The sequence below is a fragment of the Lagopus leucura genome, unplaced genomic scaffold (genome assembly GCF_019238085.1).
Source record: "Lagopus leucura isolate 7727_CA_CO unplaced genomic scaffold, USGS_WTPT01 Super-Scaffold_100034, whole genome shotgun sequence".
Lineage (NCBI taxonomy): Eukaryota > Metazoa > Chordata > Aves > Galliformes > Phasianidae > Lagopus > Lagopus leucura.
In genome coordinates, this window is record NW_024962283.1 from 2600639 (window position 1) to 2614476 (window position 13838).

The window sequence follows — 13838 nt, forward strand, 5'->3', positions numbered from 1 at the left end:
GAAGCACCCTGTTAGCAAACAAACAGAAGCAGTGACGCAGCTCTCTCCGTGCTTCTCAGTAATTAAGTTCTGCCTCCCAAACCTCCACCCAACACATGAACTGCACAGGTCAGAGACTTAGCTTTGCTCCGGGGACCACAGCTGGAGACCACAAGCAGGAGAAAAAGCAAGAAAACAAGCACAGGGCTGGAATTCCCATTTGTTGTCTTGTTGTGATTAGGGAGATAAGCTCAAGTGGAGACTTTCAGATGACATGTTAAAGGCCCTTCATGTTTTTAGGGGTCAGAAGCCTTAAAAGCAAGCTGAAGCAAACTGCCTACAAAATACTGGAGCTGTGCTGTTGAAACAATTTCTGCCCCCTTTCCTGCTGCATTGTCCCCATGTTTTCTACCACTGATTTACCAGGCAAGTTGAGAACTTATTGAGAGATAACATCCTTCAGGAGCAGCTTGTGACACTCTGGGATCACAACATACTGAACTGATAAAGTAAGGCACTGAAATGCATAAATAATCACAATATAATAATATCCCACACATCCCAAAATCACACAAGCAATTTTGATTGTTTCTCTGTGTCCTTTTGCAATGCTGTAAGAGTGGGGTGGCATAGTCCCAGGCTGCAACAAAATGAGAGCAAGCCCCAGAACAGCAACCTAGATACAGAAACAAAGGAAGAAAACGTGCTCACCTTTGGAAGGTCTCAGGGAGGCAGGGATCTCCAGCAAGATCCCATTACCTCCATTGCCAGCCCTTAAATGAGGTCTGGGAAGGCATGGATCCTGGCTCCATCCCTTGCAGTCATTCAGGTGCACTGCATGCACCTGAGCTCCCTTGGGTTGGCCCTGCCTTCACACCAGGTGCTCCATCACTGCTTCAAGCCCTGACTTAGCATTTCCACTACACCTGCTTATAAATATTCATTTCAGAACTCTTTTAAACCAACAGAGCCTGTTAGAAAACTGCTCCAAAAGTGCAAGAACTCTATGGAGAGCCTACATCTGTGTGCAGTCCATTGTCAGCAGAACAGTCCTGCTGCTTCTTACCCCTAAATGCAGAGCATGAACGCGCAGCACCAAAGCATGAGCAGCAAATATCTCCCACACACATCCCTGCCAGTCTCTGCTAACCACCTCCATCTCCAAACAGTACTGGGACAACACTGAAATCACATTGCTGGCTCTGGGTTCACTCAGTTGTCACGAAGAGCAATGGTTTGGTTCTATAAAAAAACAGTTGTGTTCATTTCTGGGGAAGAAAAATTAATATGCAAACGCAGTGATAAATTCTCTGATGTGCACATTTATGTTTTTATCATGTAGTTAATCAGGAAACAGTAGGTTCAGTTTAGATACAGCTCCACGCTTTGCCTCTATAATCTGAATCCCAGAAGGGCCTTATAAAACCATAATCTGCAATGCAAAATTGCAAAGCATATGGGAGTGTCTATAGATTTTCCAAATCACCTGTGCCCTAATTTAATATGAATAACAATTAGTTTACTCTTATCAGTTAATTGTGCCCCTTGTGGATTCAGCAACACTGCGTCTCGTCACCAAACGCCTTTGTCTGAGCAAACTTTAATTACACTTCCTGGCTGGGCCCAGCCGTACTCACAGCTTTGGCAATGAAGGTGAAACTGCTGTTAAACAACAAGCCACCACCGCCACCACTTAGGGAGTGGAGCATGCTGCTTTCTGATGGAATCAGAAAAGGACACAAAAGCAGCCTGGGGTTAATAGTAGGGAGCCCCACAGCACTGGGATGAGCAGCATGAGGAGTTTCTCTAGCCCCAGCTTTCTGCTCGTATCTCTGCTCCCTCTGCCTCAAAAAGGAGGTGAGTATCCTGGGCATCAGTGGCAGAACGTTGGAGGAGGTTTTGTTTCATCTCCAGTGCTGGGAATACAGAGCAGAGGCACTGGGACCCTGTTTCAGCTCGGCTGCTGCCTCCAAATGATCCTGTGCAAGACACTGACCTCAGAGCCTGCTTCCTCACACATTTAAATGGCGACAACATTGTCATTTATAAAGCTGATGTGGTATGAATGCACATTCACTCAATGCTTTGACATCAATGCTGCAATTAAAATGCTGTTAATGCAGCAGTAAGCGCTGCAACCTTATCTACTGCTATTGGACATGCTTTTTCCTTTCAAGGCCCAGAAGTCCCCTTGTGAATCATACAAAAAAACAGATTGAAGATGACTGTGTTTCTACTTCCATTTCAAACACGGCAGGGCTTTGCATACAGACCTTAAATCTCAGTTACACCATCCTCTTGGCAGCAAAACGTTTTGCCTTTGCATAGTAGAGGCCACAGGCTGCAAACCCTTTGGCAGGGATGAAGGAAGAAGCCTGCAGCGCAGCTGATAAAACCCCCAGTGCTAGGAATGCTCCCAGCCCGCTAGAATCAGTGCAGGAAAGGAAAGGAATCGCTGTGGCAGAGTGAGTTGTTGAGGCCACAGAGGATGTGCATCTTCACACCAAGGATACGGAACGCTTCACCACCTGCTGCATCAAACACGCTCCTCATCTCCCTACAGCACGACCTCTGCACCCCTCCAAACAAGATTTCCCTTTCAAAGAACTCCTTTGCAGCAGTGATTTCTGCTCAGAGCCATTCCACACACTAACAACAATTCACAGCAATGGTCCAGACGAGCTGGCAGATGAGGACAGGGCCATCCTTTGACCTTCTTGGAACAAAGCTTTGGCTGAAGGAAGAAGCAAGGAAGATAAACCAAACAAAAGCTTATTCTGCAGAGCTGCCAGGTTTGGCAGCATTCATGCAGGCCTGACAGCTTCACCCTGTAAATAAATTGTTTCTTGTGAAAGTATGGGAGAGATCTCATCTGTCTTGGATACTGCAAATCCGTGCATGGTACAGAATTGAACTGGCTTTTCTGAGGGAGTGTATTTATTGACTGCTGTTTAAATGACTGCCATCAAAAAGCCTTTCATAAACAAAAATTTAACATCTACTCGTTATTCACTCTCCTTTCCCCTTTCCTCCCTTGTCTCCCACCTAAAAGCAGACAAAAGCAAGCCAGGAGAAGGCTCAGCATTTGGACCCAGTGCAGGAATGCAGGCTTGTGCTCCCCTCCACCTGCAGAAGCAGAGCTCCAGGCTGCAGCCTTGGGCCATGCCCAGCACATGGGTGCTTCTGTGGCTGTGTCAGTGATGTGTGGGCTGTGCGTGACATTCCCACCCAGCAGCACCCTGTGCCAAGGAGCTGAGCCCATCCTTCCAAACGAACATAAAAACAACAAACATCTCCCTCCTCAATCACCACTTTGTTGCTGAGTCTCAAAGCCCCTTTGCACAGCTGCTGCTGGATGGTCAAAGCAGATCACAAAGGTCCGCTTCTGTATCCTTCCAAAGGCAATGAGCTGCTGCAGGACAAACTCAGGCATCTTCAGTTCTCCCAAGGCTCACAGTCCCCCCTTCCGAATTGACAATTCCTTCTAAAACAAAGGGCTCCTAGACCTTGTTCTAAATATGGATCAATAAAGAGTGAATTTCCCAAATCCAGCACACAAACTGGAAGAAACCAGCTTGCAAGGACTGAAGGAGTTCTATGGGGTGTATTAGCATGCCATGTCAGCTCAGGTAAGTTAAAAATTGTCCCAATCATTTCTGATACTTGTGAACATTCTTCACCAGCAGCTGAGAAACAGACAGGACAGGACAGGAAGGACTAAGTGATGTTTGTGGGTGGTTTCTTTAATTGCCCACAAAACACGACTCTGTTGTTCTGCATCTTTCAGCTCTCTCCTAGCTGGAAAATCACAGCCTCACACACTGCCTCAGCACAGACTGCATCAGAAGCAGCAGAAGTCAGTACAAAATAAGTTATTTCCCCCAGTATTTCCCTGCTCTTCAGCTTACATGGAAAGAGGAAGGAGCAAGCTTTACACTCCATGTTCCTAATGGCCATTGTTTACCCCAAGGCTGTCCTCTCAAAATCCCTAATGTCCACTTGCTGTTACTTGTGCATCTTTTTCTTCTCTTTATGCTGACTTGCCAGTTCAGGGCATCTCTGCTTGCAGGACCTGGGTTGTACCCTGGTGTCAGAGCTGTCAGCTTGCAGGAACTGACAGCAGCCGTTTTGTTCGGCACAGTTGGGTGAGCAGCCCCTTCCAGCACACTGTGTTATTCACATGCTCCGCCTGCTAATTGCTTTCTGAAATGGGGAAGAAACAGATGACGAGCAGAATGCATCTCCTGACAAATTCCACAGCACTGTAAATACGACTCACCTTGCTGTAAACAAGGAAATGATAAGTGGGGGTGCTGGTTTGTGCGTAGAGTGGAAAAAAGAAGGGAGGAAGGGAGGAAGGGAAGGAGGAAGAGAGGAAAGAAAGGAATGGAGAGAGAAAAGAAAACATTCAGTAAGCAAAAAAAGCTCCTGTTCCCCAAGATACCCTGGACTGCAAATCTGTAAAGCTGCTTTTCACACATTTTCACATTCCTTCTCTAAAGCCACAAGGCCTGGAAACTTATTGAAAAACAGAAGCTCAAGCTTCCCGTGTTTCCAGGAAGAGAGGCTCTACAGAGAAACATCAAATAGCATTATATCCACAATCACATTGCAAAAATCGACAACACTACTATACAAGCACACAGTATTACTACTTACTTCCTGACCTAAACTATTGTGCAGCAATAGGTTCAACAGCGTGAGTCATTCCGCCCCAGAGGCAATTGCATTTCCATGCTAGATGTAGAAGCAATACAGAAATGAGGTGCACACTCACAGCTGTCACCCCTTAGAGAGAAGGTGCTGGAAGCACTAAGATTATGCAGAGCTGCAAAAAGAAGAAAACTCCGAGAGCAACAGATAAGTAAATGCTTCCTACAGATATCTTGCAACTCCATGCAAAAGGACATAAGGAGAAGAAAACTTCAGTGGGAATTATGTCTGGGCACTGTTTGGGGGCACAAGGACATTACCTCTGATAGAAGTTGTCAAACAAAGCCAAGGAAACGAGGGAAAATGACCACGGAAATTGTAATTCACAGGATCCTTTTCCTGCAGACAGATGGTCATTTCAGGCTTTCTATTCTCTAATCCCCCCTTCTGCAAAGCAAACATCTTAAATCCCAGATAATGTAGGTTTTACTGTCTCATACATTTCCCACAGCATTAAGGCTGGCCCCAGAGATAGGATACATATGCTTTAACATCTGTATGCCTAAATAACGTACAGCCACAAGGAGCTCCCACCTGGATGCAGCACAGAGGTGAGCTCTGCACTCCAACATCGGCTCCCAGCAGCCAGCATGGGCCCTGCCAAGGCAGTCACCCTTTCCAGTAGGCAACACAGGAACTGCAGTCTGCAGATGTGGCACCAACCTCTCCCAACAGCTGCTTTCCAGCGAGACCCTCCTTTGTCAGAAGTACACAACTCAATGCAATGCTGTTTCCTCTGTGACCTATTTCTCCTGCAAACTCTGGAGGTGCAGAAACTATGGGGAAGGATCAGGCAAAAAGGAGCTGAAGGAGATTCAGGGTGCAGCAGATCATTATCAGTTTCTCAGCTTCCATGTTTGTGAGCTCAAACGACCTGAAAGGAGCAGTAAGTGCCTCGTAGCCTCACGGAGAGCACTCACAATTAAACAGACATTGAAATTAATTTCATGAAATATGCATACTGTTTGCTTCCTAAAAAGCGGTTTAGATCAGACCATGAAATAATTTGAAATTAATGATTAGACCAACAGTCACTCTCCATTAACTCTCTAACGAGCCCTGGATGGATTTGGAACAAAGGAATGGTCTGTAAGAGCTTTAAAAGAGGTAGAAACACGAGACCCACTCTGTGCTGATGTAAATCACCTTATAGTCAAATAATCCACAGCTTTTCAATGTAGCTGAAGATCCAGTCTGTCTTCCAGATAGGGAAAATATTAAGAAATGTGTTACTGCAACTGAGAAACCACAGCTACACTATTTATAACAGTCACATCAGCAAAGTCCCAATCAGGACTTCAAAACATGTTGCACTGTGGCATTCTTTAGGAGCTCCAGAGGCCCCTCAAGCCCCTGGGGAACAGAAGAGCTACAGAGAAGCACTGTTAAAGGGCTGCAGCCACCACAATTCGGGAGCAGAGCTCACTGAGAGTGGTGGGAGAGCAACCTGATACAGGCTGGCTTAGCAATAGGAGTCAATACAAACCCCATTTCAGAGGCACTGCAGCTCCAAATCCAGCAGATTCTCTTCCCCATTTACAGCAGAAGGACCAAGAGCTTTCCCTGCACCTTCCTTCCACCTCATCCAGGACACAGGAGCTGATTTCCATCCCCTAGCCAAGAGGAGATCCCCTCATCATGCACTGAAGGCACAGTGCCATGGCATGGACCTGGGCAGATCCTCACTGATGTTCAGATGTAGCACATCACATCTTGGGGTTTTTGCTTCTGACAGGCTCTCTCATCTCGCATGGCTAATAGCTCATTGTTTGTATTCATGCACGAGGAGTAAATTCTTCATTATTGGAGAGATCTGACATGTACAAACAATTGGAGTAAATTGATTGTATTTTCCAAATCATCACACAGACTCTAATTCTATCTGCAAGGCGCACTCATTTGCACTAGAATTACCTCCTAAATTAGGAATTAGAGCTTTTGACAGAGAAGAGCAATGACTGTCCTTGTGCTGCAAGGCTGGGGGAAGGGTGCACATCCCTTCCCAACTCCCACTGCAGACCTGCCTGCCCTCAAAGTCTGATGGTATGTGGTGAAGGAGATGCCTGAACAGTGAGGCTCTAGCAGTTTTCAAGGAGCTATCTCTCTGATTTTTATGCATGTTTAAAAAGAATGGAGTATTGGAGTGTAATTACTTTATACTCAGAGCCTACCTTTTTCTCATGCAGGAGACTGGGACTTTCCTATTCCCTTAAAAGAAGACATATAAATCCCTGCAAATTATTTATTTACGTAATTGTTTTTGAAGGAAGACATTCAGAACAGATCACCACTGCAAATCAGATCTCAAGACATTCAGGGAGCACATTTGTTCCTGCTGGAAGCAGACAAACAGGGTGCACCACGCTGTTCTAGACATGAAGTCATCTGTGCTCATCCTGCAGGCCATGCTGTACCACCTCCTTTAGATGCAAAAGCAACCAAATCCTGAAGTTAACCTGAATCACGCACCCCCAAAGCATCTCTGATTCCAGGAAGAGAAGGGATCAGAGAGTTCAGCCCTTCCCAAGGTGTCCAACACAAGGAGTGTTTCTCTGACATTGCCTTCTCTATCTGAAACATGGCAAGGTTTGTACTGCTTCCAGTCCACATATGCTCCTTTCCCAGGACACGGGAAAGCAAAGAATGTGATAGATGTTAGCTATATTGCTTATGTGGTGAAAGGAGTGCTCTGTGAAGAAATAAGCTAAACATATAAGCCTGTTAAAACTCAGGTCGTTTTGTGAGCAGGGGGACCAGAACACTCTGAGCTTCCTGCAGAAGTGCATCCTGGTTTAGGCTCCTGTCACAAAGGAGCTCTTCCTGTTCTTGGGGCATTTGCACACAGATTCCAGTTTGTACTAAGGGTGACCTTGCAGTGCAGTGGGGCTAACAGAGTGTTTTCTGTATTTACAAAACCTACAGACATGTTTTTGGTCCTATCAAAGAGCCAAAGACTGTAGGATCTCACAGGCCCTGCCTTGTTTGCCAACCCAGTGAAAGCCATCTCCAGGGAGTAAATATAGTTAATACCACAGCCCAGAGAACGCTGGGCCCATCACAAAGGAACAGACAAAGAACAGAGAGAGCAGGAGGAAGGCAGCACCACCTCTCTTAGATGAGCAAAACTTTCCAGCTAAACCCCAGGGATCCACAAAACTGACTTTGTAAAGGCATGATTAAAGACAAAACAAACACCAGGAGTTCTTTTTCTTTGCCTTTCAACTTCAGCAATTATGGAAACTTAACCTGAAGCACACTCCATCTGCAACCAGATGAGCTACATAACTATTTATGTTCTTAATTTGAGCAGAACACTGCGAAAGTCACATACGTGTGCAGTTTTAGAAACTGAAGATTTGTGCAGGGAAAATAAAGCCATTGAAGTAACACTGAGGTCACTCACATCAGGTGAAGTGTTACCTCTCAGGCCACATTTGGCTACAGCACGTACCAAATCACGGCCCCCATCTGAGGTGAGTCAGGATAGCACTTTCAGGCAGTGAGCTTCACCTCCAAAAGCAGAAGTTTAAATCTGCTTTTGGTCCTGTGCCACCCACAGACATCTTTCAGGATCGTTCTGAGTAAGCACAGATCGACATCACCGTTCTGTGCAACAGCTGCAGTTAGTTCTATCCTCACAACTTCACAAGAGGCACTTAATAATTTTTTTTTCTTCCTAGAATGTATCTTTTTTTCCTCTTTGGAGTGTGCATTCTCAGTATTTCGCCACTGCGCTCACAACCATGAAAGTACGATGCTCGCCACAAGGGATGAGGGAGAGAAAGAGTCCATGGAGATTCTGAGAAATAATGCAATTCCAGGAACAAAAGTTTTTTTTAGGAGAAAGCAAACTACACAGGTGATGCAAATGAGAACTGTGATTCACACAGCTCAGCACACTTACCCCGAAATGACAGAGAAGTAGCAAGGAACAGCGGAGTGATTTCATGGAACAGAAGAAAGGAGAGAAGCAGCCTATGTTCCCTTCATGTTTGTTCCAATATTTGCAACCCCATCACTCAGAAGAGTGCCCACATGCATTATATTCAGCCAAAAATATAAAAACATACACAAATATAACCACGAGCAGGCACTCGTGGCAATTGCTGAGGTGCTGCATGGGGTGAGCACACAGAACTCTGGCTTTCCTGCCTATTAGTAGCTCTGCCCCCTTAGGATCCTGCCTCCTTCTGATTATGCAGATACAATCTATCATATTGTTCCGGAAAGTTGGTTAGGGCTGTGCTCTGCAGCTGCAGCAGGCTCAGAGACACACATCATTTCTCTCTTTTATGAGAAGGAAAATTGGCCATTGCTGCTCCTGCAAAAAGCAGCTGTTATTTGCTGTTTTCAGGGTAGTTGTTGGTTTTGGGTTTCTTGTTTTGAACTATTATGATAAGTTTTCCTCCTCTTCCCACTTAACCAAATTACAGTGTTTGCATTTCCAACCCTTTGGTGGAGATGTACCAGGCTGGCATGCCTGCTTAGGGCCAAGCAGAGGTGATACCTTCCTCTTCTCCAACAGTGGAACACCTCTGACAGCAGGAAGGTTGAGCCAAAGCCAGGAGATGCAGACAACCACCACAACATCACCAATCAGCTGCTGGGCAGCTGCCTCTCTCTGTGCAATAGTGAATTTCCACGCCTCAAATAAAAGGATCCAAGCCAACCTACTGTCTCTTGCAGGAGGGATGCTGTGGTGTGTCAGAGCTGCTGTCTGCTTCCATGGTCCTGTGCAAGGTCTTTTGCCACCAAGCCAGACAGCTGGCTTGATCTTAGCAATGCAGAGTGCTTCCCATCCTGCACTTGGTTGCAATAGACCTCGTGTTCAGTTGTTTTCCTTGCCCTGAAGTACTGGGTGCCTGCTACTTTTGGGCCAAAGAAACACATTACCTTTGTGAAAAGCTTCGACTGCAGTGTGTCGGTTGCAACAGCTTCTCTACAGAGGTGGTGGTGCTCCACCCTTGCAGACACCCAGGGTCGGGGTGGTTGGGGCTCTGAGCACCTGATGGAGCTGTGAGGGTCCCTGTTTAATGCAGGGAATGGGACCAGATGGACTTCAAGGCTCCCTTCCAACTCCAACCTGTGCTTCTGTGATTCTGTGTGTCTGCATGCAGGACTTACACCATCTCCACAGAACACCATGAAGTTCAGAGCCTAGCCTTTGCTTTCCAAAAAAAGGGGTGGGGAGAAATGTTTTCTATCAAAATTACAACTGTGGTCCACTTTTTGGTCAGCACAGTGCCTGCGCCAAATACAGGAGGTGGGTGCATGGAGTGCAAGCTACAGAAAACTGGATTTCCTCATTGAGTGTTCCCAGCATGCCCACCTGAAGTAATCACATCAACACGTTCACACCTCGTTATAACAGACCAACAAACAGCCCTGAGCTTCAAATTGGGATGTGGCACACAAAGGGTTGGACAAAAGAAGGGTTTCAGGTGCTGATTGTGCAGCAGCTCCCTGTGCCCAGATCCCTGCACAGAATTTAATGGGGCACTGCACTGACAGACCCTGGCAAGCACATACTCACTTGGCTGGAAATCACGGCCTATTCTTTTCTTTCCCAAGAAGCAGGATGTTTCATTAACTAAAAGCAAGTCATTAAGGGGAAAAAAAAAAAAAAAAAAAAAAAGAAGAAGAAATAGGAAATCCAAATATAATTTTATTCATTTTCAAATAGCGCTGCAATCACTCAGAGGCACTGCAAAATACTGGCACCAAAGAAATGTTATAATAAGAGACTTACCCTCTGCTGCCAGCTGGATGCAAACCTCGTCTGCTGGGTGTGGGGAGCTGGTTGTGTCTCTGCACTCGATGATGGTCAACCCAGGTGCCCAAGGCAATCCTAGCCATTGTCACATAGCTGCTCTTCCCTATGAGCCTTCTTAATATAATATTTCTCATTCGTATGTTAGATGCTTCGGGTCCTCCAGCATTCGAAGCAACAGCCCCGCTGCATTTCTCTAGTTTGTATGCCATTTTACCTGTAAAACCGTCCTCTGCAGCTGAATCCTCTGTGCTGTCCCCAGCCCACACAGCTCTGTGGGGGTCTTCGACTTCCGCTCACATTTCTGCACAAGGTGCCACCAAGCTTCAAACTCCATTTCTGTTCCTATCACTGCAGCTCTCCGTCCGCCGTGAGATCCGACTTTCACATCTTCCCTCTCCATCCCACGTTCCTGCTTTTGTTGGTGCGGGGAAGGCGTGGCGGCAAAGCTTTGTGTGCGTGGCACAGTGGGTGTGAGGGCTGAAAAAAAGGCGGGAATCCTGAAAGAGGCAAGTTCTGAGGAATTTCGGCCCATTTAGCGCCTTTGTGACCGAGCACAAAAGAAGAATAAAACCTCAGATCCGGAGGGCTGTGGTAAGCTGTAAAGATGAGGCCTATTCCAACACAGCCCACAGGTTGGGCAGTGATAGATTGGTGGCACTCACAGAGTTAACATGGCTGCCAGAGGGGCTTTTCTTGCTGGCAGAGCCCAAAGGAGCGTGAAAACATTAATCGAAGTAAAAATAAATCAAGCTACTTTTTAAATTAAACCCCCACCATGTTGGAGTTCTGTTCAGCTTTGGCAATATACAAGCTTTGGGAATGTCTGAGCTCATTGCAATTGTGGAATGTGTGTTTGAAGGCACTGCAGAACTGTGTGCTCAGGGTCTGGAGCTGATCTGTAGAAGGATGGAAAAAGGAAAGGGGAAGCAATGCGTGTTATTAGCAAAGCCAATTTCCTGCATGCCTGCAGATGGAGCTGTCATAAACACACTGCAGCAAGGTAAATCTAGCCAATTTGCACCTATAATCATAGCAAAACACGCCATGGGGAAAAATGCACCGTCAGCAAACTGGCAGCATAAATGGCTTTGCACAGAGACAGACTCACATTGCTCTCATCCCTCTTCCTCGCTTGGCAGTTTGCACAACTGCTGTGCCTCCTCAAGGCTCACTTGCTGGGGAATCTCTCTGTGAAAATGAGGGATTTACAGTCAGCATCTCCTTCCATCCTGCCCAGGCCAAGAGGGCTGATAGAGATCACTGTCACACAGCTAGACACACAGATGCTTCTTGACAGATCTTTCTTCCTTTTCTGTTTTTGAAAGGAGTGGGGCAAAGCTGGCTGTTCTAGTATTTATTTTCCCAATGGGCACACAGGGGTGAAGTGATTCACTTAAGGCAGGAGATCATGTCAGCACCCAAGATCTCACCCTGGGATGACTGCCCACCTGACTGCGTGCCACCTCTTACCCAAAATGCAGCGTGTTTGTTTCCCAGCATCAGTAATTCGCTGTTTTTCCGCACCCTGAATTTCCACAGCAGTGAAAAGAAAGGAAAATATGTAAAGGAAGGGACACAGCATTTGCTACGTGGGGATTGTATATTAACTAGGAAGGGATTTGGAATTTATCAGATGCAGATAAGCATTCGAGGAACAGGGAAGAAGTTTTCATTAGCTGGCGATATGTATTTCCATGTAGAAGAATTTTTTTTTCCCTTCCGATCAGAAAATCATACCTTTTGCAGCAGGATTAACTGATGCCTTTAATGATAATATAAGAAGATTATATTTTCCTGTTCTCTTCACAATTCAAAGCTCTTAAATACAGAGAACCAACCTTCTTGAAAGATCACTGTGGAATTACCACTCTCCTCGCATAAAAAGCCAGAGAGGCCATCAGAGTGGAGCAAGGCTATTTGCCTTAAACATATTCTCACAGCAGCTCAGCAAGAGAAAATAGCAGCAGCAGATGAACCCTTCAGATCGCATCTCCGCTGAGGGCCTGTCAATTGCCATATGTCCTGATCCAGTGTCAGTGCTCAAGAGATTAACAGATGCTCCTGGCCTTCTGATGCAGACCTAAGAGATGACTCCATCCAAATGCTGAGCAGCACTGCCCTTTTGGATGATGCTTCGAGGCCATCTGAGCTGCACTGGTCATGGGAATTGGCAAGAGGGGAAGAGCTACTCTGCATTACACAAGCTCTGTGCCTTGCAGCTTCCTCCTGCAGAGGGTTCATAGCTTGAAGCCTGGCTGTCTCTGGGCCTACAGGAGGCTGGTGGGCAGTATTGCTGCTTTTGTATCTGTACAACTCCAGAATCCACAGCAATTCAGTAAGTGGAACCTGAGGAAAAGCTTTGCTGGTTAGAAAGTACACAGATGCTGTAAAACAAAATAAAAGCTGAATGCATTTTGATGTTTGCTGCTTGCATACTGCCCAATGTCCACAGCGTTTTGCAGGCATGCAAAAATAGGATGTGGTGCTCATGGACTTAGCAGTAGGTTGTAAGGGTTAGAGTGGTATGGCGAGGTTGAGGTTGGACTTGATGATCTGGAAGGTCTTTTCCAACCTGAGTAATTCTGTGATTCTATCACTCTGTGACATTCCTGCAGTTCTGAAAGACGATGGAAAATCAGGATATAAAGAAAGGAAGGGTTATATTTCCCCTTTCGTGCACACCCATCGATCTGAGGGCTTTGATTTTGCTGCCTCTCTGGGCACTGTGATGGCAGAGATGGAACTCTTTATTCTGACAAATATGTGACACTGGCCAGCCTCAGAGTTTCCTCGGAGCTAGGGGAAGAAAATAGCTGTTTCGACCAGAGCATCTGGAATAAGCCCAAGCTTAACAAAGAGTGTCATTTCTGGGAAGCCAGACTGGTTTATTTGCCTTCCTATCATCCATCTTCCTCGTTGCTGTACCTACACCCATGTGTTTCTGCTGCGGGAATGAATAAAAATCCGAGGTTGAGCTGTTATTAGCGTGTGTAATGCAAGTCAAGCTGCTTTGAATGTCCTCTTGTTGGGTATTAATGCAGCACGCCATTTGTTACGCAAGTGTTTTGCTGTGGCAGACAGAAAGTGACATTTATGGGCCTATCATGAGAATGAATTTCACCATCCATTAAAATGATGTACAGGTAAACACTCCATTCATTCTAAATCTGTGAGCTTTGGTTCTTTCTGTGCTCTGGTGGATGGGTCCATCAATACAGTTACTATTAGCCAAACTATTTGCTGGGAAGTGAGAACTGCTGAAAAATGTTAGAGGGCTGTAATTAAAGGGATTGTAACTTGAGGGGAGAGAACAAGAATTAAAGTTATTAGTGAACTTTCCTTTTATAGATCTGCATGTGTACAGCAGCTGCGA